We start from the raw sequence: 25,963 nt of genomic DNA, 5'->3' as shown, positions 1-25,963 counted from the left end.
GGAGGTTATGGAACCTGGAAAACCTGTAAGACAGGAAAGTGAAGGAGCCAGGGCCACAGCTCCAGTGGAAACAAGGTCTAAAACCATCATTAAATCAAATAACCAATAGGCAGGCTACAGGAGGTGAAACAAAAATGTTGTCTGTTAATGTCAATGGATTGAATTCTTTAATTAAGAGAAAATGTGTTTTCTTAGAATTGGGTATTATGAATTGAAATGGAGGTGAGAAATTTTTAGATAGCCACCATAAACTTCCTGGTCCAGAATTTTGTATTAGGTTCTCCTTAACTTAGAAAATTCAGAAAAATCTCACATTCTCCTTATTTTAGAAAAAAAAAAATTATAGCTCATTATAATTTTACATCTATAAATCTTGTAGATAGCCTCATTCAACTCCCACTGCCCAACTATAGATATATACTTTAGGAATGAGAATTTCCTGACATCAAAGCAGTTCCCATTATTTTTAACTAAGAATACTTTGTTGTTGGTCCAGTTCATAGCTAACCTTCTGTTTTTTTTCAGAGAGGAACTACAGAGGAAAGGCTCTTGCCCATTAAGGAATGGAAAAACTGAAGAAAAAAGAAAGCCACATCAGCTCAATAAAAAATGGCTGAAAATGTTAGTGGATGAACTTAAAACAAAAAACCTTAAGGAATCCATTTTAAATATGCTGAACTGGCTTCAAAAAAAAAGAAGAGAGGATTCGTGTAAGCTGTCAGGGTACACCCTGCCCCAATGGCTTAATGAATGCCTAACCAACCTGCCGAAGGAATGTGCCGAGGATGTGAAAGGTTGGTTAGGCATATCACTAAGTAATGTCCAAAAAGAAGGGCCAGAAACATGTGATTTAGATGTGCGGGGATGGCTTGAAGCATCAATTATAGGCATTCAACATCTTCAAAAGTCCAAGTCAGAGTTTCAAAGAAGCCGAAAAAAGAGATGGCTTGAAATATCATCAAAAAACCCCAAGGAGCAATGTCCTGAAGAATCTGTGAATATATCAGAATGACTTCAAGAATCCTTAGAAAGCCTCCCACTACCTGGAGAACCTACCATGTTTCCCTGAAAACAAGACCTCGCCCTAAAATTTGACTAGTAGTAATTGTGTAGAGCTGTGGAGTTTCTTGTTTCACTCAGAGATCCCGTGGAGGACTGTGATTTTTGAATTTGGACTTTGAATTTTGGATCTTAGACCTTGGATTTTTGGATTTAGGCCATAGGACATTGACTGGTGACTTAGGATTTCAACTGAAGATTTGGTCTGGTCAGTTCTTTTTTCTCTTACTGGATTAAAATTCTGAAATTATATTTATTGGTGGACTTAGATGAAACCCTGTGCATAACTCTATCCGGTTCTACCACCACCACTCCCCCCCCAAAAAAGAAAAGATAGAACAGATTTACTTTTTGAAAGGTAGAATTTGTCTTACTTAAATAGAATCTCTATCCTTCCTCCAAGACTTGCTTAAAACTCAAACTCCTAAACTAATTAAATTGTGTTTGATCATTTCCCCTTCTTCCTCGTAACATTCGGATATATTGAATGATAAAAAGACTAAAGCACTAGAAATGGTGTGTATATTTATAGTAATTTAAAGACTATAATTTAAACTTCTAATTATTAAATTAAATTACTAAAAGAAAATGGCTTCTAGAACATTTACCCAAAACAAAGGAACAAAAAACCAAACTCTCTTACTGACGACTCAGACAAGACAAAGATTTCTTGAAAGTACGTTAACAGAAGAGAAAATATCACCTCAAAAACTTGAAGTTACTCTAAATACACTACAAGAAACTATACTAAAAATGCAAGACAATATTACAAAAAGCAATGACGGAGTAAGAGAAGAAATTAGTCAACTGAAGCACAACATGGGAAGAATGGACGAGAAGATTGGAGTAATGAAAACTCCTTTAACAAGAAACCAACAAGAGATAGAAGCGGTGAAGAAGAAAACAGCAGAAATTGAAAGGAAAACGGAAAGAACTGAAGACAGATTGGTAGTTGTCAACCATAACTTAGAAGAGGCCATTCTTCATCTCAAACTCGAAAAATCACCTTTCTTTTTACGAATACAAAACATAGATGAATTTAGAGACGAGAACCTCCCTGACCTGATTGCTGAAATTTTAGGTCTTGTACTTGACAAATCAAAAGAGGAAATGAGTAAGGAGATTGACAAAATTTATAGAATTAGTATAAGCCGCCCCGAGTCTACGGAAAGGGGCGACATACAAATCTAATAAATGAATGAATGAATGAATGAATAAGTTATGCGAGAAGCTTCAAATACCCAAGAGAGATCCATGTCAGACTCTTAAAAAGAAAGCTACGAGATGAAATCTTAAATACTGTCAGAGTAGAATCACTGAGATATAAAGGAAAAGAGATTCTGATCCTGAAACAAATTCCCCTCAGAGTAAGAGAGAAGAGGCGCAGGTTCCAATTCTTGTCAACACAATTGAACAGAAATAATATCCCTTTCAGATAGTTAGTCCCGGAGGGAATGTTCATTACTTGGAAGGAGAAAAAATACAAAATCGATTCTATAGACAAGGCACAAGAGCTCCATGAGATTATTCTGATGGAAAATGAAGATTTCAATAGAGAAGAAAGTGGAAGCCGTAACTTGGAAGAAGTAGCAATAGGATTGAGAACAGGGGAGGGGGAGGTTATGGAACCTGGAAAACCTGTAAGACAGGAAAGTGAAGGAGCCAGGGCCACAGCTCCAGTGGAAACAAGGTCTAAAACCATCATTAAATCAAATAACCAATAGGCAGGCTACAGGAGGTGAAACAAAAATGTTGTCTGTTAATGTCAATGGATTGAATTCTTTAATTAAGAGAAAATGTGTTTTCTTAGAATTGGGTAAACTAAATTCAAGTATTACCGTATATACTCGAGTATAAGCTGAGTTTTTCAGCCCCAAAAATTGGCTGAAAAACACAACCTCGGCTTATACTCGGGTCATTGACAAAGTCACCACAAGAGGGCGCCATTGCTTGAGCAAGAGCGAGGAGGCACCAGCTTTTTTCCCCTCTCGCACGCCGTAGGAGCTGTGGGAGGGGTGGGGCTGGTGTCTCCTCTCCCTGGCTCAAGCAAAGGAGGCAGCCATTTGCTCCAAACGGGAGGGGGGGAAAGCAATGGGAAGCTGGTGAGGTCGTGCGTGTGTGTGTGTGTGTGTGTGTGCATGCCCCCTCCCTGCATTGCCCTTAGTTGGATTAAAAAGGCCCCCTGCTGTAAGATTCTTCCCCCCCTCCTTTGTAAGGATTTAAACTGTTTAAAAAATGGTATTTTGTGGTAGTTGATGTCCTTGCTTGGATAGGAACTAATAAGGCAAGAGCTAGACAGGAATTCCTAAAGTGTGTTTGTGGATCTTTAAAAGTTGCCTTTTATAAAGTGGGTTTGAGAGCAAGTTTCAATTAACAAGTATGAGGGGAAGCATTTTACATATTTTAAAAATGAGTTTGATTCTTAATAGGACTTGCATATTTAGGATACAAAACCACAAGAGCTGTCTGTGTTGTGCAAGTTTTGCTTGTCTCACTAGTCTGTCTGTCTGTCTGTCTGTCTGTCTGTCTGTCTATCTATCTATCATCTACCTACCTACCTACCTATCTGGTTTTCTATGCTGATAACCTCACAGCAGCTAATGCTGAAGCTCTGTTTGGATATACAGATTTATTTATTTATTTATTTATTCATTCATTCATTCATTCATTCATTTATCTATTTAATTAACTGGATCTGTATGCCGCCCCTCTCCAAGGACTCAGGGTGGCTCACAGCATATATAAAAACAGAACAATAATGTAAATCCAATTAATGATGAGATGATGAGAAGGAATCCTGTTTTAAATTTACAGAGCTAGTTTACTGGTTTTCTTTAAAATAAATATTCTAAAACATGTAATCTTCTGATGTTTCAATTAATGTAATTTTATTGGTTTCCATTTTTATAAGTTACCAGTAGCCACTGCATTTTCTAACCTCGGCTTATACTCGGGTCAATAAGTTTTCCCAGGTTTTTTGTGGCAAAACTGGTGCCTCGGCTTATACTCGGGTCGGCTTATACTCGAGTATATACGGTATTTGTAGGCAAGAAACAAAGACTTGGAATGTTCAAAATTAGGGAAAATGTTCTGTGCCTTGGCACGGGTAAGCAAAAAAGGTATTGTGATATATGTCAAAGAATATTTAAATCCTAGCATAATTGATAAAGATGTTGAGGGAAGAGTATTGATGGTGGAAATTTGTACAGATAAGATCAGACAATCAATTGGCATTACTTTTTATTGATGTGCAAAAAACCTTCGATAATGTAAACCGAAATTTTCTAATGACATTAATTAAAATGATGCATTTTGGAGATAAATTTAATAATTTGATGGAAACTATATATTCAGGCCAAACAGCTAATATAATAATAAATGGAGATAAGACATAATTAATATTGAAAAAGGAGTTAGACAAGGTTGTCCAATCTCTCCACTACTATATATTTTGTACATTGAAATCTTATTGAACTTTGTGACAACAAATCTAGATATTAGAGGTTTGAAAATTAAGGATCAACATTATAAGACACAAGCCTTTGCCGACGACCTAGTCTATATTATACCATTAAATTCAGGATTGGAATTATTAAGGGAAATGGAAAAATTTGGAAAAGTAGCGAGGCTCAAAATCAACAAGGATAAAACAAAGATGTTAACTAAAAACTTGTCCAAGAAACATATAGAGGAATTAGAGGAAAGAATAGAAATTTAAATCAGTTAAAAAAGTTAAGTATCTGGAGATTTGGCTTACAGCCAAATGTACTTTGATAAAAAAAGACAACTACCCAAAATTTTTAAAGGATATCCAGAAAGATTCAACGAAATGGTCTAAATTACAAATATCTCTGTTAGGGATCTCAGTAATTAAGATGAATGTACTTCCAAAGTTACTTTACCTATCTTCCTTGGTGACTTCAACCCACCTCACATTTCCCAGGGGGGAAAAAAACAAGGAATATAAAATCTTACTGGAGAAGATTTGTCCAATGTCAGCTAAGTTATGGCAGGCGCTGCACTCTTTTGGACTATTTTCAATGGATCTTCACTGTTGATCGTTTTGTTTGCTTGGAATCAAATCAGCTGTATGTATAAATTGATATAGAGAAACATGTGTATCTGGCATTGAAAAGCCAAATTGAAAGCTGGACATTTTGAAAGTGAAAAGGAATGAACCAAAATCAGGATTGCTTCCCTGACTGCAACATTGCTAGCATAACAGTACAGCCTTTGTGGAAGGGAAGTGCTGCCTTATGAGGAGAGTTCTCAGACTTCCATGGCCATCTCACAGTTATAAGCCATGACCCTGGAATTTGGGTGCCAAACTTTAATTAAAAAGTTGAAATTGGATTTCAATTGGATTTCAATTGAAAGGCCATGAAATTGCCCTTTCAGCTCTGAGCTTTGCAGTTGAAGTCCAATTTCAACTTTTTAATTAAAGTTTGGCAGCCAAATTCCAGGGTCATGGCAAGACCAGACCACGGCTTATCCAGGGCCTCAGAATATCTCCGTTGCTTGAACTGGAGTTCCCAGCAGCTAAAAAATGATCTTTGGACTTGATATTTCCTCCATTTAATTTGCCTCCTACAGGTACTTAATAAAGCTTGAAATCTCATTATGAACTGGTGTGTTTGTTTGGTTTTGATTCTCAAAAAGCCATTTATTTGGCAGCTGGCCATTGCCTGACACTTGCACACACACACACACACACACACACACACACACACACACCACAGAAACATATCAGATTTATTTACTTTGAATAACAAGGTAAATTTACAAGTCTTCAGAGAGGGGTGGCATACAAATCTACTAAATAATAATAATAATAATAATTATTATTATTATTATTACAAACAAACCAAGGAGCCACCCACACACATTTAATGTTCAGAAGCAATTGTGCCAAGAGAACAAGATCACTGGTAAACCAGGCTGTCACCAGAAATCCATTGTATCCGTAAGGTACCTGGGATGGACCACCAAAATGGATCTGGCCTTGCATAGGCAGTCCAAAGCAGGCTGCAGCACTACCAAACCATCAAGCCACACCGTGCCAAGGATAGGAAGCTTTGCTTGCTTTCCTACGCAGTAACCTCCCCGGCTGAGCAAAGATGCTGGAGAGGAGCACAAGCCCCTTGCCACTTTGTCTGAAAGGGAAGAAGCCAGGCTCTGCTCACCCCTCCTGAAATGGAGCACATCATCTCCATGCTAGGAGAAGCCTTCCTCCCAAGTCATTTTTCTAGAAAGCAGAATTCTGGGCTGGCTCCTGGTTCTACAGCCATGACAGCTAGTATTTGGGCACCAGCAAAGAAAGCCTTCCGTTCCTTTCATTCTAGGTTAAGCTGAAAGAAAAGAGCCCACAAGGGACCACATAATGCTATACTACATTTATTTTTATTTTATTTATTTATTACTTGGATTTGTATGCCGCCCCTCTCCGAAGACTCATTTGCCAAATGACCTCACCTAATGGTCTCATCTACTTTTAGTATTAAAAGGAACAGGAACAAACCCTGATCACTCAGACCATGCTATTCATGTGTTCACACAGTGCTTGGAAGCTTTGAATTTTGGATGAGAATTTTGTGGGCGTGGCTTAATTTGTAGAAGTTGCTTGTCGGTCATATAACTGGGTGGGAGCGGCTTTGTGGTCATGTGACTGGGGTGGGGTGGCTGGGTGGTCATGTGACTGAGTCAGGGTGGCCAACTTGACATCACTAACATCAAGGGTTAGTTAGGGTTAGGGTGTCTGGCCTCTCCTCACCTCAATGAGATACAATTTCCCTATCTATTTACTATTACTGAGCATGCAAACTATGTTATTTAATCCTATGTATATATGCCATATGTAGACTTACATATTACATACAGGCACACAAAAATATACATTATCTACTATGTGTACTGTATGTGCATGTACACGCACACACACACACCTCTTCTGAAACTATACATTTTCAATCTCACTTATTGCATTTGGAAAAAACATACCCAGAGTTCACGCTCTGCCACACATTTAACTCTGACTTCTGTACATTAAAACATTCCACATGCCTTCAGATTTACTTCCCTAGTTTGCACATCACTATTAGAGCCAGGAGATGTCATGGATTGAATAAAATGTGGTGAAACTCACTTAACAACGCTCAATTGGGCTCAATTGTGGTCATAAGTTAAGGACTATCTCTGCCTTCCTCTGCATGGCAGCCTTGTCCTAGTAAACTCCTTCTTCTTTCTGGCAATTGTTCTCTCTGTTAGAGGCACCAAAATAATCCAGACAGTGTAAGCTTTCCTGCTGCAGCAGGGGGTTGGACTAGATGACCTCCTAGATGTCTTCCAGCCCTAAATTGCTGTGTTGTTTCAAAGTGTCTTCTGAAACGATGTCTAGAACCACAGTTTGTGGTGCTTCCTTCCTCTTCTCTCTCTCTCTGTTTTCTTCCTTTTCCCCCTCCTCTTTCTTTCTTTCTTTCTTCCTCTATTTCTTTTTTCTCTTTTTTGTCTCTCTTTCCCTTCATTCCTTTCTTTCCTCTTTGATGATTTCTTACTGAATCTGTGATGGTTGTCCAGCTCCAGAATCTCCAACTACTTTCAGCAATTTTTGCCAATGTTTTTATTAAGACCTAAAGAAGGGAAAAAGGTACAGAGATGTTATCCAGCTGCTCAAAAATATAATAAAGAAATCAAAATGGTCCCATTTTATAAATCAAACAAGATCTATTGATCTAAAGAAAATAATTTTAATAAAAATAAGTCACCCTGAATAAGAAGTGCAAGGTTAGAAACCGTACTGTTAAAAAACCCCAAAGAATTGAGACTTCCGGTGGCACCGCTGTCGCTGCTGGTAGCCTCCTCTGGGACTGCCAACCCTCGAGATAGTGTAGTCGCTAGAACAGCGAAAATCGGCTGTCTAGCGGCTTGAAAACTTCACCCCCTGTGAGAAGAGGGTGAAGAGAGCAGCTGGGCAAGGGTAGAGCCCCTTTCGACCCCCCAGAGAATTTTCCGGGGAGGTAAGAGGGAAGCTCCCTATTGTGCCTGGTGAAAGCTCCGCTTCCGAGGTGTTTCTGCTGAAGCAAAGCAGACCGAAGCGACACGACCATCCCTGCAAGATTGTAACAACTAAAGCTTTTGGAAGAATACATCGTTGCAGGCAGAGTGAATTGCGAGGAAAAAGGAAAGAAAATAGCAAGTATCGTCTTTTTTTTTTTTTACTCTATTGAAACTCCCTGCTGTGCTCCCTGCTGTGCTCCCTGCTGTGAAAATGGCGCTGTGCTAGGCAGAAATGAAAGTGAAAAGTGAAAAGTGAAAGTTTGAGCGAGAGTGATTGTTAGTGATTGCAAATTCGAGCCGGCACAAAAACTTTCCCTGCTTAAATTAAATGGACTTCCCTTGTAAACTTAACAATTAGTCTTCTGGAAAGGGGGAAAAGAGAAGGAAAGAAAGAGTGGGGACAAAGTATTTAAGATAGAATATAAAGAAGAAAGGACAGTCAATTTGATTTGGATATGGCTTCTAAACAACAGCTCAAAGCACCATTCCTAGACCCACCAGCCACAACTATACAGGAGTTGCACCAGGCAATACAAATGGGTTTTAAAAAACAATCTGAAGAGTTAGAAGAAAAAATTCAGAAAATGGAGGAGAAATGGGAGGAAAAAGTAGATGGTGTGACAGAAACAATACAACATCAACATGAGGCGATGAGGGAGGATATTGTGTTAGCATTCCAAGGGATACTGTTACAAATACAAGAAATTGAACAAGTTAATTTACAGCTGGAAAATAAAATGGAGGAGGTACAAGAGAAGATAGAAAAATCAGATGCTGAATGTGTAATGATGCAATATAGATCTATGGAAGGGGCTATCAGAATAAGAGGTCTGAGAGAAAATGAAGGAGAAGATTTAAGACAAATTTTTGCAGACGCCCTGGAGAAATTTCTAGATGAAAAAGATGTTGACTGGGCTTGGAATATTGATAAAATTTACCGTGTGAATTCATGGATTGCTAAACAAAGGAAATTACCAAGAGATGTTGTTATATATTTTGTTACAAGAGGTATTAGAAACAGAATTATACAACATTCATTTCAAAATAAACTTCAAGTCCTAGGGCAAGAAGTTGTTGTATTAAAAGAAATCCCTCCCCAGATGTTAAAAACAAGGAAGGACTATTCTTTTCTGGTCACTGAGCTAAAAATGCGGCAAGTACAATATAGATGGGATGTCCCATATGGATTAACAGTCACATACAAGGGAGAAAGACATCGTCTTAATACAGTGGGGAAAGCAAGAGACTTTTATGAAAAAATTCTAAAGGCACGTCAGGAACAAGCAATAGCATCAACGAAGGAGCAGGCACAAGAAGGAGCGATGGCTATACAAGAAGGCTCAATACAACCACCAGAAGAGAGGATAGTTATGGGTAAAACCCAGAAACAACTAAAATTACAAGACCAGAGGCAAACACGTGCAGCAGTAAGGCGTAGAGCGCAAGAGACCAAGATACCTCTGATGACATATGCTCAAGTGGTGGATGGATCGAAAGCAGTGGGAGGAGCCAGATATAAAACGACTCCAGCGGACTTGGAGGCAGTGCTCCAGAGGCTTTCGGGTGCCAAAGATGGCAATTAAATTTTTGACATGGAATGTTAATGGTTTGAATTCACCGCAAAAAAGAAGAAAAGTATTTCACCATCTGAAACAATTTAAAAATGATATAATATGTTTGCAAGAGACTCATATAAAATCTGAAGACCAAAAGTTTTTACAGAACGCAAAACTAGGGACACCATATATTGCATCGGCTCCGGAAAAAAAGAATGGAATTGTTGTATATGTAAGACCTGATCTTAAAGTTAAAGTGATTGAAGCTGATAATCTGGGCAGATATATAATAATTGACTTAACAATAGAGACAAGGAATTTTATGGTAGTTGGAATATACGCACCTAACCAACAGCAAGGAAAATTTTATGAGTTATTACATAAAAAATTAATAAACTTGGATCGTAAATCATATATAGTGATGGGAGATTGGAATGGAGTAATTGATGTTAAAATAGACAAGAAGGGCCCTTCTAAGAATATTCAAAATAAGGCTAAGCTCCCTAAATCTTTTTTTGATATGATGGACGATATAGAATTAAGAGATTTATGGAGAGAAAGGAATGATAAAGAACAAGATTTTACTTTTTTTTCGGATAGGCATCACTCATTCTCAAGAATTGACTTTATACTAATAACAAATGATTTTTGTTCTAGGGTTAAGAAGATAAAGATTTGTCCAAGAACGCTGTCAGACCATAGCCCAGTATGGATGGAGTTGGAAACGGGAGAGAAACCTAGGAGAACGTGGCGATTAAATGAAAATTTATTTAGATATGAGGGGAATGTTTCGGAATGTAAAAAGCTGATGAAGGAATTTTTTATCTTAAATATGCAAAAGGAAACAACGATAGATATGGTCTGGGACGCAAGTAAAGCTTTCATGAGGGGGGTATTAATTAACCAGAATAATGTTTATAGACGGAAACAGAATAAAAAAAAAGAGGAATTGGAAAAAGAAATTAAAAAGAAAGAACAAGAACTGATATATAACCCAGAGGATAAGAAAATTAGAGAAATAATTACATTATTAAGATCACAATTTAATATGTTGGTCTCAGACCAAGTAGCTACTAATTTGCAATATGCAAAACATAATAATTTTTGCAATGCAAATAAACCTGGGAGATGGTTAACATATATGTTAAGGAAAAAGCAAAAAATGAGAACAATAGATAAGGTATTATATAAAGGTAAAGAGGTATCTCAACAGGATTTGATTAAAAAGGCTTTTATAGATTTTTATAAAGATTTGTACACAAAAGACAAAATACAAGGTACTGACATAGATAGATATTTAGACAAGGAGTGCATTCTTAAAATCCCCGAAGCACAAAAAGAGAAATTGAACTTATATATAACTAAAGAAGAGATTTTATTAGCAATTAAACAGTTAAAAATAGGTAAGGCTCCAGGCACGGATGGTTTGACAGCAGTGTATTATAAGAGCCTTCAGGATGAGATAGTAGAACCACTTAAAGAATTATTTAATAAAATACAAGAAGGAAATGGGATCCCTCCATCATGGAAAACATCTTTTATTTCATTAATTCCAAAAGAAGATCAAGATCACACTCAGCCTAAGAATTATAGACCTATATCACTGCTTAATATAGATTATAAAATCTTTACAAAAATTTTAGCTAACAGACTGATGCCAATTATGCAACAGATAATACATAAAGATCAAACAGGTTTTATACAAGGTAGACAGATGAGAGAGAATGTTAGACAAATTGTGAATATATTGGAGTATCTTAGGAGAGATATTCAGACTCCGGCGGTGCTAATGTTTTTAGATGCTGAGAAAGCGTTCGATAGATTGAATTGGCAATTTTTGGAAAAGATACTTCAAAAGATGCAAATGGGAGAATATTTTACTCAGTCTATTAAAGCAATATATAAAGAACAAACTGCACGGATAATAATTAATGGGAATTTAACAGAATCTTTTCAAATTGGTAAAGGTACAAGGCAGGGTTGCCCATTATCACCGCTATTGTTTATATTAACTTTGGAAATGCTGTTAAATAAAATACGTAAAGTAGAGGAAATAAGGGGGGTTAAAGTTAAACACTATGATTATAGAGTGCGTGCATTTGCAGATGATGTGGTGGTAACATTAACACAGCCTCTACAATCTACTAAGGTATTAATGGAAATTATCAAGGAGTATGGAAAAGTATCTGGTTTTAAAGTCAATGTGGGGAAAACCAAGATGATAACAATAAATATGACAGGGAATCAAAAAGAAGGTTTGGTAAAGGCAACTGGGTGTGAGATCGTGAAGAAAGTAAAATACCTGGGGGTTTATATTTCAGTAGACAATGGAAAATTATATAAGTATAACTACGAAACTTTATGGTCCAAGATACAGATAGAGATGGATAAATGGAAAAAATTGCAATTATCATTGTTGGGGAGGATAGCGGTAATCAAAATGAATGTTTTACCCAAATTTTTGTTTTTGTATCAAATGATTCCAATACTTAAAAATGAGTCAAAATTGTTGGAATGGCAGAGAGGAATTAATAAATATGTTTGGCAAGGGAAAAAACCAAGGGTAAAAATGAAAATAATGCAGGATACGAGAGAAAGAGGTGGCCTAAAATTGCCTAATTTGAAATTGTATTATGATGCAACAGTTTTGGTAGCTATAAGTGACTGGGTAAACTTAACTAATGAAATGATATTGAATATAGAAGGGTATGAATTGTTATATGGCTGGCATGCTTATTTGGTTTATAATCAAAAGGTGGACAGGACTTTCAAGAGCCATGTACTAAGGAATGCTCTGTTGCGTGTCTGGAGAAAATATCAAGGGATAATGGATTATAAAGTACCTATATGGGTGGTGCCCAGACACGCAATAGAGAATACTAGTTTTGAACAAAGGCATGATGTTGTAACATATAAGGAATTATTGAAATTAACTGATGGAGTATTACAATTAAAATCTTTGAATGATCTAAAAGAAGAAGGATTAGTGCAAACATGGTTTCAATATGCTCAGTTGAAGGATAGATGGCAAAAGGATCAAAGACTTGGTATGGAACAACAGGAAGGACAATTAATAAAACAAATTAAGGACCAAGGTCCAAAGCACATAAAAAGAATATATAATATACTTATAGAAAAAGACTCCGAAACAGAATTAATTAAGGACTGTATGATAAAATGGTCACAGAATTTTGAGGAAACCATCACATTAGATACATGGGAAGTAATATGGGTAAGAAATGTTAAATTCACACAAGCTCAAAATTTGAGAGAAAACTTTTATAAACTGTTTTATAGATGGCACTTGGATCCTAAGAAGTTGGCTAGTATGTATCCTGATATACAGCCTAAATGCTGGCGATGTGATTGTATGGACGCTACTTACTTTCATGTGTGGTGGACATGTGTAAAAGTAAAAGCATTTTGGATAAAAATATGGTGGATTATGCAAAATGTTCTTAAGAAAAAATTGAAGTTTACACCACAGTTGTTCTTATTAGGTATTACCACAGACTGTACAAGTATAGAGATTAAATTGATATTGAATCTAATAACAGCAGCGAGACTCTTGATTGCCCAATATTGGAAGAAGGAAGAGTTACCCACAATTCAAGAATGGACAATAAAGGTCATGAACTTAGCAGAGATGGCGAAGATATCGGCCTACATGAAAGATCACTCGAATGAAAAATACATATTGGACTGGAAAAAATGGATTGATTATATTCAAATTAAATATCATTCTAAAAAATTTCAAATAGCATATGAATAGTTTAGGATTTTTATTAGTATAATGAGCCTAAATGGATTGGGGTGTGAAGGTAGTAGAGTCAGGGAGGATAATAGATAATATAGAATTTAAGTACGTACGACTTTGATTTTAAGGGAATTGATAATTTGATTTCACTCTGGGAAGTTCGAGGGGGGGGGAGGTTGGGGGGGTAGGGCGAAGGGGAGGGAAAGAGATTAATATAACTGTTTTGGGGGGAAACTTTTATATATGCTTTTTTCCTTTCTTTTTATGACTTATTTTATGTTTCTTATATAATTATGAGGGGTTTGTAAAATGAGAAACAATGTAAAGTTACCTACCATTTTTTTTTCAGTTTGTATAATTGTGATAAAAACTAATAAAACTTCTAAAATAGAAAAAAAATATTGAAATACAAGGAACTTAGGCAGAGTCTGATAATTGCTAGCGAGCATTTTGATGTCATAATATTTGTTTAATATTTGTATAAAAAAAAAAGATTAAAAAAAAAACCCAACAAAAAATAAAAAAAAAAACCCCAAAGAATTAGTGGGGATAATCACAATTGCTCACTTTACAAAAGTATAACTGACACCAAAGTTATTTTATGCACCATTATTTTAAAGGTTCACTGGTATCTTTATTCCTCAAACCTCAGAAAGTTTAAAATAAATCAGTAATTGCTTTCACTTTTAACCATTTGCAATTCTGAAAAATTGGTATCTATCTATCTATCTATCTATCTATCTATCTATCTATCTATCTATCTATCTATCTATCTATCTATCTATGACATTGGGGGATCATGGGAATCCAGAGCAGCTTTCAAAACAGTGTAGGGTCACTAGGCTTATGAGAAAGTGCCTACAGTTTCACTAGATTCAAGACTGATGTTCTGTTAACCTGCTTTCTATTCTCACAGCAGTCAACTTAATTAAATATTGAAGAAACAAAACTGTCAGATGATGCATCTGTCACCCAGGCCTTTAGTCACCAACCTTTTACAACAACAGAAAATATTTATAGGACTCTCCTCTTCTAATCTGTATCTTCCAGAGTTTGGCAGGTCTTTGCACTGGGCTATGAATGAATGAAGTTCTGTCTCTGGAAAGCCTTCACGCTGGTAATGCTAAAAAAAAAAAAGTTGTTATGTAGTACAACTCCAGTGGATATTATATGGCTATGAAAAACACAATTTTTAAAGAGGGGTGAGGAAAAATAGGAAAGGTCAGGTTTCTCTTGGTGAGTTAGAAGCCATTAAATGAGTAGAAAAGTGAGGTTCTTGAACCCTATTTCTCATCCACCTTCCCCCAAGTTTCCACATGAGATTGGGAGATTAGGGTGGACTTGTAATCTGCATTTTATTGGTCTTGAAACCCTGGTAGAAATGACAGGGGAACACAACTTTGAGCCTCAGGATTCCAGGCAGACTCTAGTAGCCTTGGAGGAAATATTCAGATGTCTTCCAAATGATGCTGCCAAATTATACTTTTTCATATGAGAGAAGAGGAAAATTCTGAAATCAAAGAGCAAAGCCATCTTCTCTGGACCCTTGTGATTTACATGGATACATCCATTCAGTTTTATTGCCCAGGAATGGTAAGAAAGTGATGTGGTTCTGCCATCTTCCAGGATGGGCTTTCAACCTCCCACAGCACTAGATTTTTTTCAACTTCCGATATGAAAGCTAACCAGAGCCAAATCTGCTTTGTCAAATCGTACGTTAGCTACCTAAGGTTGCGGACGGCTGTTAAGGCAGTAATAAAATAATAGAGAGGGAGCAAGGCCTTTGAAATATGGTGCTGGAGAAGACTTCTGCGAGTCCCTTGGACTGAAAGGGGATTAAATTGGTCAGTCCTAGATATCAACCCTGACTGCCCTTTAAAAGGCCAGATGCTGCAGATAAAACTCAAATACTTTAGCCACCTAATGAGAAGGAAGGACTCACTGGAGAAGAACCTAATGCTGGGAGAGATTGAGGGCAAAGGAATAAGGGGATGATAGAGAATGAGGTGGCTGGATGGAGTCACTGAAGCAGACAGCGTGAGATTTAATGGACTTCAGGGGATGGTAGAGGACAGGAAGGCCTGAAGGAATATTGTCCATGGGGTCACGATGAATTAGACACAACTTTGCATCAAAACCAACAAAAATCATAGGAATTGTGTTGAATTAAATATCCTTGTAATTAAATATAAACATAACATTAACTTAAAATATTGTCTTGCTCCTAGGTTCTTCTCATGTCAGTATTGCAAGAAGAGTGCTTGAGGGCTTTTCATATTTTTTTTGTCTTTAGGGCCTACAGAGGACATTAGGAAGTTGGAGCACCCAAACTATCTTCTGAAGAGATTCCCTCATATTATAGGCAATGGGAAGGGAAAAACAACTGTTATCATAGTACATGTCCTCTTGCCCAAGGGAAATTAAGCATAGTAGTTCAGATTAGAGTTGGAAAATTAAGCAATAGATTATAGCCTTAAACTTCAGTCTTGGTTGTTCTAAAGAACTTGCTGAGTTCTTTAGAACCAGATAAACCATGCTAACAAAAAAAAATTAAATACAAAAAACTTATCACTCAGCTATGGAATAAATCGAACAGATGGCCTGTGATTTGGATACATTATGCGCAGGCCAAGTCCACCCCAGTTCCGCAAAGGGGGGAAACATCGCAATACCTTATATGACGGTAACATGACTCTGTGAGTTTGACATAGACTGAATAAATGATGACACTGCATCATGATGTCATCATGCAAATGGCCCTTTTTTGCTTACTTGCAGTAAATATGAACTTATCAGAGCTCTGTGTCATTTGTATGACGATGTCATGATGTTATGCTGAATTCTTGCAAAGGTGTAGAATATCTCTGTTTGCACAAGAGACTAATGAAATGAACAAAATCATTTGATATTCAGAAAACTATTTCAGAACTTTTGGAAATTCACATTTCAAAAATTAAACGTAACATCCTATAGTGTTGTTTATGTACCTTCACTGTTTCATACGTGTCTGTAATTAAGGCAATGAAGAGACTCAGGACCATGTAGATAAAGAGGCTAATGAAGGAGTAGAGGTAGATCCGGCTGAACAGCCACACCAGGTAGCTTTTCTGTTGCATTTTTGCAAAAGTAGCAAACATGTCATCTCCATTTATCAAAGAGAAAAGACATTCAGAAACCATATTCAAGGTATGGAACTAGAAGAGAACAAATATTCAGGAACAAACAGACAAAAGAAAAGAAAATTATTTCCATTTTTTGCTCAAGTTGTTTAAAAAATACTGGTCAAATACAGTAAACTGCAAATAAATGTTACATGTTTTACTCAATACCAGCCCATGAAAATCTCTGGATATTACAATATTTTATTAATGTGCATCAGTGCCTCAGATAATGCAGAATATATACCTATACGTGACAACTCCATATTCTGGTGATCATGTATAGTTACATAACTAAAGTGATAAACTGGCCTTTCAGATATCTTGGCAGCGTGCTCATTTTGTTAACATTTGCGCAAGACCCTTCAGATACAAAACTAGATGACAAACATCCAACTCACAGTAACTTAGCATGATATGGGCCCAGCACAATCCAGCCACAGAAACAATAACCCAGATAGATCATAACCGCACAGGAGCAAAATCGAATGACATCGGGCAATGCTGCACGGAGAGTTAAAATAAGCAGCTGAAAAACAAGGCCCAAGAAAAACCCAGAGATGCTCATTAGACTTTCCAAAGACATTCAGCATTGCCAGTTAATAACAGAAAAGAATACCAAGAGCATGAGTGTTCCAGAAGATCCTTACATTATATTTCTTAAAGAAGCTGAGGTAGCGGATCACTCCAAGCCACACAAGCATGGTGGAAGTTCCTAACAGGATACTGCAGACGTCATAGCTTGTCAGACTCTATATGAAGATTAAGATGATGTTCAATAAATTACACTAACGGAATTTTAGGGGGGTGCCCATAAAAAAAGGACCTTTTATATTCATTTTAACTCTTGGGGATACGATATTTTCTTTTCTTTTGACACTGAGATGGGAGACATAAAGTTCTGCTACGTAGATTAGGAGACCGTTGTTGGGAGATGAGTAAACCTTATTCCATTAAAAAGAAATGGGCTAAAAATGTCAGGGCTGTTTCCTGGTGGACAAAGAGCACAAATGCATTGCACAGCAAATTAATAGACTTTTGATGATATGCACAGATACTGCTCATTTCTAATTTCTAATGATATTACCATGGATAGGTAAAATATACAGCTAGAAAAATGCCTTCTCTGGAGCAGCAGTTTTCTCAATGTGACCATTTTCCCCAGTTGAAGACTCAAGTGAACTATAAAAATAACAAAATTCAGGTTGGTCAATAAGATTTCAATTGGGACTTCCAAAACTGGAACACAGGCCATCTAATCAGCATTCAAGTCACTTACCTTAGCTTGTATCTCCATCTTTAATGTAGAACCAACTATGGTAAGAAGGTCACTAACGATGATCATGATATACCATCCATTGACAAATTCCACTAGATCAGAGAAAGATACTTCTTTCTTATAGTGATGTTGGAAAAAGTCACAAATTCCTAGGATACGTGAGAGGGCAAGAAAAGAGAAATTGCTATTGAAAAGCTGCAATTAAATTTATTAAGAGATACTGACAAACATAAGCTTACCCTTTGTAGATAAATTCCTTTAATTACAGATCGTGTGCAGAGAATCAGTGATGCAAGACATGTCAGTATGACAAAACCATCAAAGATCATCATATAATGGGTATTCTTCTGTACTGGGAAAAAAAGATTGATTTACTTGTCTATGCATAATAGTCAACCTGATACACTCATAGAACACATACTCATTTGTTTCTGAGGGGAAATTTTCTTTGTGAAATTGCCTTGAGAGAGTGCTAATAATGGAGAAGAGGCCTCCAGCTTACTTAATTTTTCAATACAGGGAGAGGTCGATAATTAAAGGATTCAAAGCCATCAAAAAGAATGAATGCTTCACACTTTTCTAATATACTGTAAAGTGAAGTGAAATTCAGCAGGTTCTGACAGATTCTGGAGAACCAGTAGCAGAAATTTTGACTAGTTAGGAGAACCGGCAAATACCATCTCTGGCTGGCCCCAGAGTGGGGTGGGAATGAAGATTTTGCAGTATCCTTCCTTGCCACGCCCACCAAACCTCACCCACCAAACTGGTAGGGAAAAATTTTGAATTTTGCCAGTAATGTAAATATTAACCATATAGAAAGAGACTTTTTTAAGGACTATAGGTGAAATGATGTAACACACATATTCAAATTGCGTGCTCAGTTGACAAACATACTTTTAAAAATATAGTTACTACAGATCATAGCAAATACTATATTTAACATCATGCATCACTAGGCCTTCAATAAAACCTAATAAGCACTAAATAAGTAATAACAAAAGTATGTTTTTTAAGCTTACTTGATCCAGAAACATGCCAGTCTTTACATTCCTTGATGGCAATATCATTGTCTAGGCTTATTTTAATTCTTCCACTATGAGCTTTGTTATCAAAGAGTATCTGTAGATATTGTGGAGATAGAAAAGATGCTATTATTCTTATTTCTAAACACTCGTTAGTTCAGATAGAATCTGAATAGTTTATACCTAATGCTTGGTAATAAAATCAAAATCTATATCTATCTATCTATCTACCTACCTTCCATCCATCCATCTATTTATCTATCTACTATTCTTCTCAAAAAAGCCATAAAGTCTTATAGTTAGCTTGAAGTATAACTTTGAAGCAGTGATGGCATATAAAAAGCATATTTTGTAGAAAACAGAAAATGCTTGGAGTTAGTTTAGTTCTGTCAGTGTACCATTCTCCCCCAAATCTAAGCAGTTTAAAAATAAGGTGGAGAAATAGAATAAAGGAAGACTATATCTGAATAATCCTCGAACAAAACTTAACAAGAGAACATGACCCAATGTCTTCATCTTTTTAATATTGTTTCAGAAATATTTCTATTCTTATCACTATTTGGGTTTTATTGCACTTTTCCATCTGAGGAGTATTCAAGTTGATCGCCAGCCACAGTCAACCAAAAATAAATAGAAACAAATTTTAAAATGTACAATTACAATATAGTTACACGCATAATAAAAGTATTAATATTATTGTTAATATTATTGTCAAAAAGCTAATACTATACAGAATTATGTTTTGAACTTAACTAAAATAAGAGTAGGTGAGTTACCGCGAGAATTAATGTGAATTGTAGGACACACACACACACACACACACAAAGAATAGCTGATTTACCAAATGGGTATTTGCAGCTGTGGGCAGGCAAATCTCTGGTAGCAATAAATCATTGGTGCCTGCCTCTTGATTAGCTTCAGCGTTATCATTTCACTTTATTCTCTACTTCTAAGTTGCTAATGTATATACTGCAATAGTCCACTTTAAGAAGAAGCTGACACAATCTAGGCCCATTTCTCCCATCCCAAACCTGCCCTTCAGAAAATGACTAATTACAAGTCTTCATCTGTACATAAACAACCAAGCTCAGAAAGTTCCAAGGACTCCACCTCCGTACTTACTGTTAGTGTGAAATCATAGCAGTCTGGGAGTTCATGTTGTCGAACCGTCTGGAGATTAATAGCCTTCAGTTTGAACGTGAGTGTCAGAGTTACAAGTCTAGAACAGAGACCGGAGCTTTATTTCACCATTACCAAAAATATTCAAGAATGCCAGCAACTTTTATTTCTCCTCACCTCTGGAAGTCCAAAGTGAAATTGAAAGGAGTCTTCCTCAGTGTCCCATTTTCCAGTAAGAGCGCAAAATAATCCACACAGCAAACATTTATGTCATCCAACAGGTTACTAATGCTTTCTATCACATGTCTACAGTCTGAGGGCACTGCCTCACTTTTCTTAATAGTAAAGTTCACCATGAACCTGAATCACCAATTAGTGTTGGTGATGTTTGCAATGTTGAGTTGGCAAGACACTTTTGTGGATGAGGGACATCAATTGCTTCAATTTTGATTATACTATAGTATCTTCCAAGTAGATGCACCCTTAACTCTGTTCAATAATTACCAGTATGAAGAACCTGCTTCAGATACAATAAAGTCAACACACTGGGCTATGAGTCAGCCATTTTTATCAGCAGGGTATCAGGCCACTTGGAAACTAAACCACGTACACCCTAAAGGTGCTTTTTCAAGAGGCACCTGGACTTTCTGGTTTTTCTTTCAAGATGTTCTGTTTCTCATCCATGAAGCTTCTTCAGCTCAGAGCTGAAAAAGCTTATTGGATGAGAAGCAAAACATCTTCAAAGAAAAACCAGAAAGTCCAGTTACTTCTTGAAAAGCACCTTCAGGACAACCATAACCTGGATGACTGAGAATCTCCATAGATATAAACAATGTACATCCACTGTATATGGAATATATTAGGTCTGACGGAAGCTGACATCATTTGAGTGAAATGGGGCAAGGAATTAAATGAAGCACCACTACTGCAGTTTTCATGACTTAAACAAGACTCTAATGTACAAGTAGTCCTCACTTACTAATCACAGTTACTAAGTGATATAGTCATAAAGTGAAACATCCCATGACAGTTCCACTGCAGTCATTAACCAAATCACCTCAGGTTGTTAAGCAAAATGGCATGTGACTTTTGTGACTTCCTGCCATTTTCCACAATGATTCTGCTTGTTGGAAACAAGCTGAGAAGGTGACAATGGATGTTGCAATAGCTGCAAGTTCAGGGATTGGTCTTAAATATACCTTTTCACTGTTGTCGTAACTCTGAACTGTTACTGAATGAAGCAATTGCTAAGTGAGGACTATCTGCAGTAGTTGAATTTCTTCCTGTACAAATAAAACATCTGAAGTGTCTACCCATTATATTGTAATGATACTGGAAATTACTATGTGTTTGCTTTTAAACACTATGACTTTGCTCAAGTTGTCTCTCTTTCTGACCTCCGCCCACCCCACTCTCATTCTCCTTTCTCTCTCACACACAGAAACAATCTATCTGATTTGAGTAGTTCAGTATATCACCAGTTTCAATTTCTGGGTCAATATCAAAAGTGTCATTTCCAGGGCTGATAATTCCTCTCTTGTAGAAGTACTGACATATGGCCATGGGCGTCTTTTCTGATCCTTTCTTTTCGTAGGCGTGATTTCCAACCGAATTAGCACGCAGCTGTAAGAACTAAGCGACAAGGTACAACCAGTTAATGGAGCTGACCGATAATTAAAACTGAACTAATTGGAGACGCAAGAGAATGTCTGCGATGGAACATACTGCTTTTCAGATTTATTGATCTCATGAATAGAATTACAAAGACTAAGCTTCAAATAAAACTCGGTGAAATGGATTCAGTCATAGAAAACCTCATTTTTATGGGCCAATTGCCTGTGTTACCTTTATCTCATGAGGTTACTATGGAATTAAAAGGTCTGCATCTCTTGCCTCATTAGAGCCAATGCAAGCTCTATGGTATAGGAAACCAATGTGATTTTCCTTCCATTCATATCTGTTTACATATACTGACTTGGCTTTTTCAAGCTTAGTTTAGGTTCAGTGTACAATATTTTATAAAATACTAGCTGAAAACCCAGCGCTACACGGGTATTTATAGACCTCAAAGCATTTGTCTGACAGGGAGCCATTGAGAAGGGTCTTTTGCCCCCTACTCCCATGCCTATCACCCCTGCCCTCCCCTTCCCATGTGATCTTTCCGCTCTTTCTACAATCTTGGCACTTTGCCCCAAATCCACCAGGGGGCGTCATCTGCCTCTAACAAGGAGTCATTGAGAGGGGCCTTTCTTCCCCCTACTCCCATGCCCATCACCCCTGCCCTGTCCCTCCCCCCTCCAACGCACTCCTCTTTCCCACCCTTTCTACAATCATGGCACTTTGGCCCACCTTCTGTCAAGAGAAGGGAATATCAAGTGCTTTCCCATTGGCCCAGTGGAGGGCAAATGTCATGGCTGGCTTTCTAGAGGAAGCTGTGACAGAAGTGAATCATAGACAATGTCCACTCTAGGACGCTGCACTCGCTCTCATTAATGGCCCAGATGTTTCAGAGTTATGCTGGAACACAAACACACACTAAGGGGTACTAGGGTGTCTTACTCCCACAGTATTTGTTTCCAGAGGGTAAATAATCTGTGTACCAAGCTTGTTTAAAATTGCTTGAGTCATTCCAGACTTATGCTGGAACATACAGCCGATAGATAGATAGATAGATAGATAGATAGATGGATGGATGGATGGATGGATGGATGGATGGATGGATGGATGGATGGATGGATGGATGGATAGATAGATAGATAGATAGATAGATAGATAGATAGATAGATAGATAGATAGATAGATAGATAGATAAATAAATATTACCTGGTTTATTGCAAAAGAGATCTGGTCATAGACCTCTGTTTGCGTGTACACTGCATAGGTGTCATCCATGCTGTCCACATAGCCTTTCAGGAATAGATGCTTAAAGGATACCGTGTTTTCTTCTTTAAATGTAACCACCATTTGATTGCTTAAACCAAAAACTACAAGCTGAAAATATCAATAGAAAGGGAATTCTTCAGCTAAAATACTCAAAAAGTCCATTCTGACCACAAGTACATTAAATTTTTTAATTGATGGAGCATTCGTAGCTACCGTATCTTTCAGAGTATAAGACACACTGGAGTATAAGACGCACCTTAGTTTCGGGCGAGTAAAATAGAGGGGGGGAATCTACCTATCAGGTATTCATCTGGTTAGTGTTCTTAGTCAGTTCAGCTCGAACACATTATTTTATCCTCTGGTTAGGGCTGAAAAAGCCTTTTTCAGAGGGGGTAGGAATGAAAGCAAGCCTGCAAAGACTTAGGGCTGGAAAAAACCTTCTTCGGAGGGCATAGGAAGCAGAGAAGATTGTCAGCACCTTGCTAGGGCTGGGGAAAAAAACTTTGAAAAAGTAACATTCAAAGTATAAGTCACACCCAAATGTTCAGCCTCTTTTAGGGAGGAAAAAGATGCCTCTTATCTGTATATTCCGAAAAATACAGTAGTTCTACCACCATTCCCTACTCATTCTCTTGGTAGTTTCATTTTACCCTGAGAGTGTGAAAGGTAAATAAATCAGGAATTGAACATATAGGAAAAAAGAACTGGGTACCATCCCTCCGATTTACAACTTTTATTTTCATTCAGTGGTCAAAGACTCCTCCTATATTTATGTAACTATGTTACACTTATAATTTAGCCCAGTTCAATATCATGACTATTTTATTCTTTTTGATCTTGCATCTGTTTTGCTAATAAAAACATAATATAATATTAGTATAGTTCATATTGGACATTTTCATACTATATTCTGAACACACAGATTTCCTTATAGTTGGTGAACAATGAGCATTTAATTAGTAGAAGGCTGAAGAGTGACATATATAATAATGAAATGAAACTGCAACTATAATCTTGATATTGTTCATTGTCTCCACTTGACTAATAGCCTATTCTGTTTATTACCCCAATCCAGCATCCATCAAATATTTGGACTAAAAGTACTATAATTCCTAAACGAGATAGCTATGTTAGCTGGCACTTATGAAAGTTCTTTTGCAACACAGATGGAGAACATATGATGAAGATACATATATTATTAAATTTGTCAATACTAAATACTTGACAAAAATATTTTCTTCCAAAATATTCAGTGTGTAAGAACACAGGTCATTTCAATACTTACAGATGGTCCTTGATTTACAATCACAATTATGACCAACATTTCTGTTGCTAAGCAAGGCAATTATTACATGAGTTGTACCTGATTTTATTTTTAAAAATGGGGGTGGGCATAGTTTTTAAATGAATCACTGCAGTAATTGATTGAATTATGCAGTTGCTAAATAAACCCAGCTTTCCCTATTGACTTTGCTTGTTGGAAGCCAACTGGGAAGATTGCAAATGCAGGTCACATGTTTCTAGGATGCTGCAACCATCATTAGTATATGCTGGCTGTCAAGCGCCCAAATTCTAATCACACGACCATGCCCTTGTAACTTTAGACAGTTGCTAAACAAATGGTTATAAGTCGAGGACTGCCTGTATTAAGGTCTGAAAGTTTCAAATACCAACCGTACAGATGGTTCTAAAAACACAAGTCTCTAAAGAAGCAGTAAATCAGAGGTTGTCACTCAACTGGTTATAATTTCTTGAATTTATATAGCAGTAGCTAAAAATGTGTAAGTAATAATTGTACTGCAGCTGTGTATCTCACCTGGATAGTGACCATAGCTATTTTCAGAATTTGTATGCCCAGCTTCCACGGTTTCCTTCCTCGGCCCCAGAACTTTTCACAGGGATTCATAAAGAAAAATTTAAGTTTTCTTCTTAACTGATCTTCCAGAAGCTGGCACATTGATGCATGATGTTTTACGCTGTATAAATGTTCATCATCCTGAGTACTGCAGCTGCCTACAAGCACTTGAAGATTTTCCATTGCTGGAACAGAAAAAAACATTAGCAATATTGGAATGATTAACCAAAAATGCTACGCATGTATTTGTGAGCATATCTAAAACTCAAGGTGTGATTGTCTCCTTTAACAATGAGAGTTTCAACTCCAAACTACAAGTATTACAGCACCTTCCATGCCAACTTATAGCTCATCGATGTTATTTCATCAACTAATCACAGCAGTGAAAAAGATATTAACAGTGAAGAAAAATGAGTTCTCCCACAGTTCTCATGTTCCTATCATAGAAAGCACTATTTTTGGAACCAAACATAAGGAGGTTTTTTCCATAAACAAATTATTTTGTTTATCAGTTTTCCTGTTAAGATTTTACAGGATATTGTTTCAAGAGTTATTTCTCAAAAAAATCTTCCACATTTCTCCCATCCTCCCCCTCTCTTACGTGCACATTTATCCTTGACTCTTGCTTGATTTCTGCGCCATCATAAAATGGCTGAGAATCACGGCTTCTGAATGGTCTAGAAGTCCAATAATGAATAACTGTGGGTTCTTTAAGACATGTGTATTATATGGAACTCCATTCTATGTCTTACCATCATACAAATCACCCTTTCAGAGAAAAGTCACAGAACCAATTTTTAAATCCAATTCCTTGAAATGCTGTGAGCTAAGAAACTTTAGCACATTGAGGGAGTTCCATAAACTTCCTGGGCTTTTTAGTGTTAGGAACCCTAGAAATTACAATATATTCTGTTTGCTCTTAAGAGTACAAATGTCACAGAATCTGCTTAAACTTCCTTCTAGTTCTAATAACCCTCTAGTTCCACAGAAGGCATGTGAATTATTTAGTTCTGTATTTGCAACATTGGCCTTAATGTATTACAAATTGTTGGTAGAGGACAACAACAATGTTAAAAGCAGGTGTAGGTCCATTCCAAAATAAGTGTGCTCAGAGGCAGGTCTCTCATCTGAAAAATGGAGCTTTCTTCCATTCATGTCTGGGTAGAAAGACAATAGATAGGAAGTAGATCCACTGTGAGAATGAAGACAAGATATTATCAAC

The 25,963-nt window shown here is 36.9% G+C and overlaps 1 pseudogene; it reads right to left on the bottom strand.

The window, feature by feature from the left end:
• Positions 1-14,377: 14,377 nt before the first annotated feature.
• Positions 14,378-24,924, bottom strand: LOC139155355 (mucolipin-3-like; annotated as a pseudogene).
• Between the last annotated feature and the right edge of the window lie 1,039 nt (positions 24,925-25,963).

This window comes from Erythrolamprus reginae, unplaced genomic scaffold (genome assembly GCF_031021105.1).
Source record: "Erythrolamprus reginae isolate rEryReg1 unplaced genomic scaffold, rEryReg1.hap1 H_12, whole genome shotgun sequence".
In the NCBI taxonomy this organism is placed as follows: domain Eukaryota; kingdom Metazoa; phylum Chordata; class Lepidosauria; order Squamata; family Dipsadidae; genus Erythrolamprus; species Erythrolamprus reginae.
This window is presented reverse-complemented; position numbering and strand designations above follow the sequence as displayed.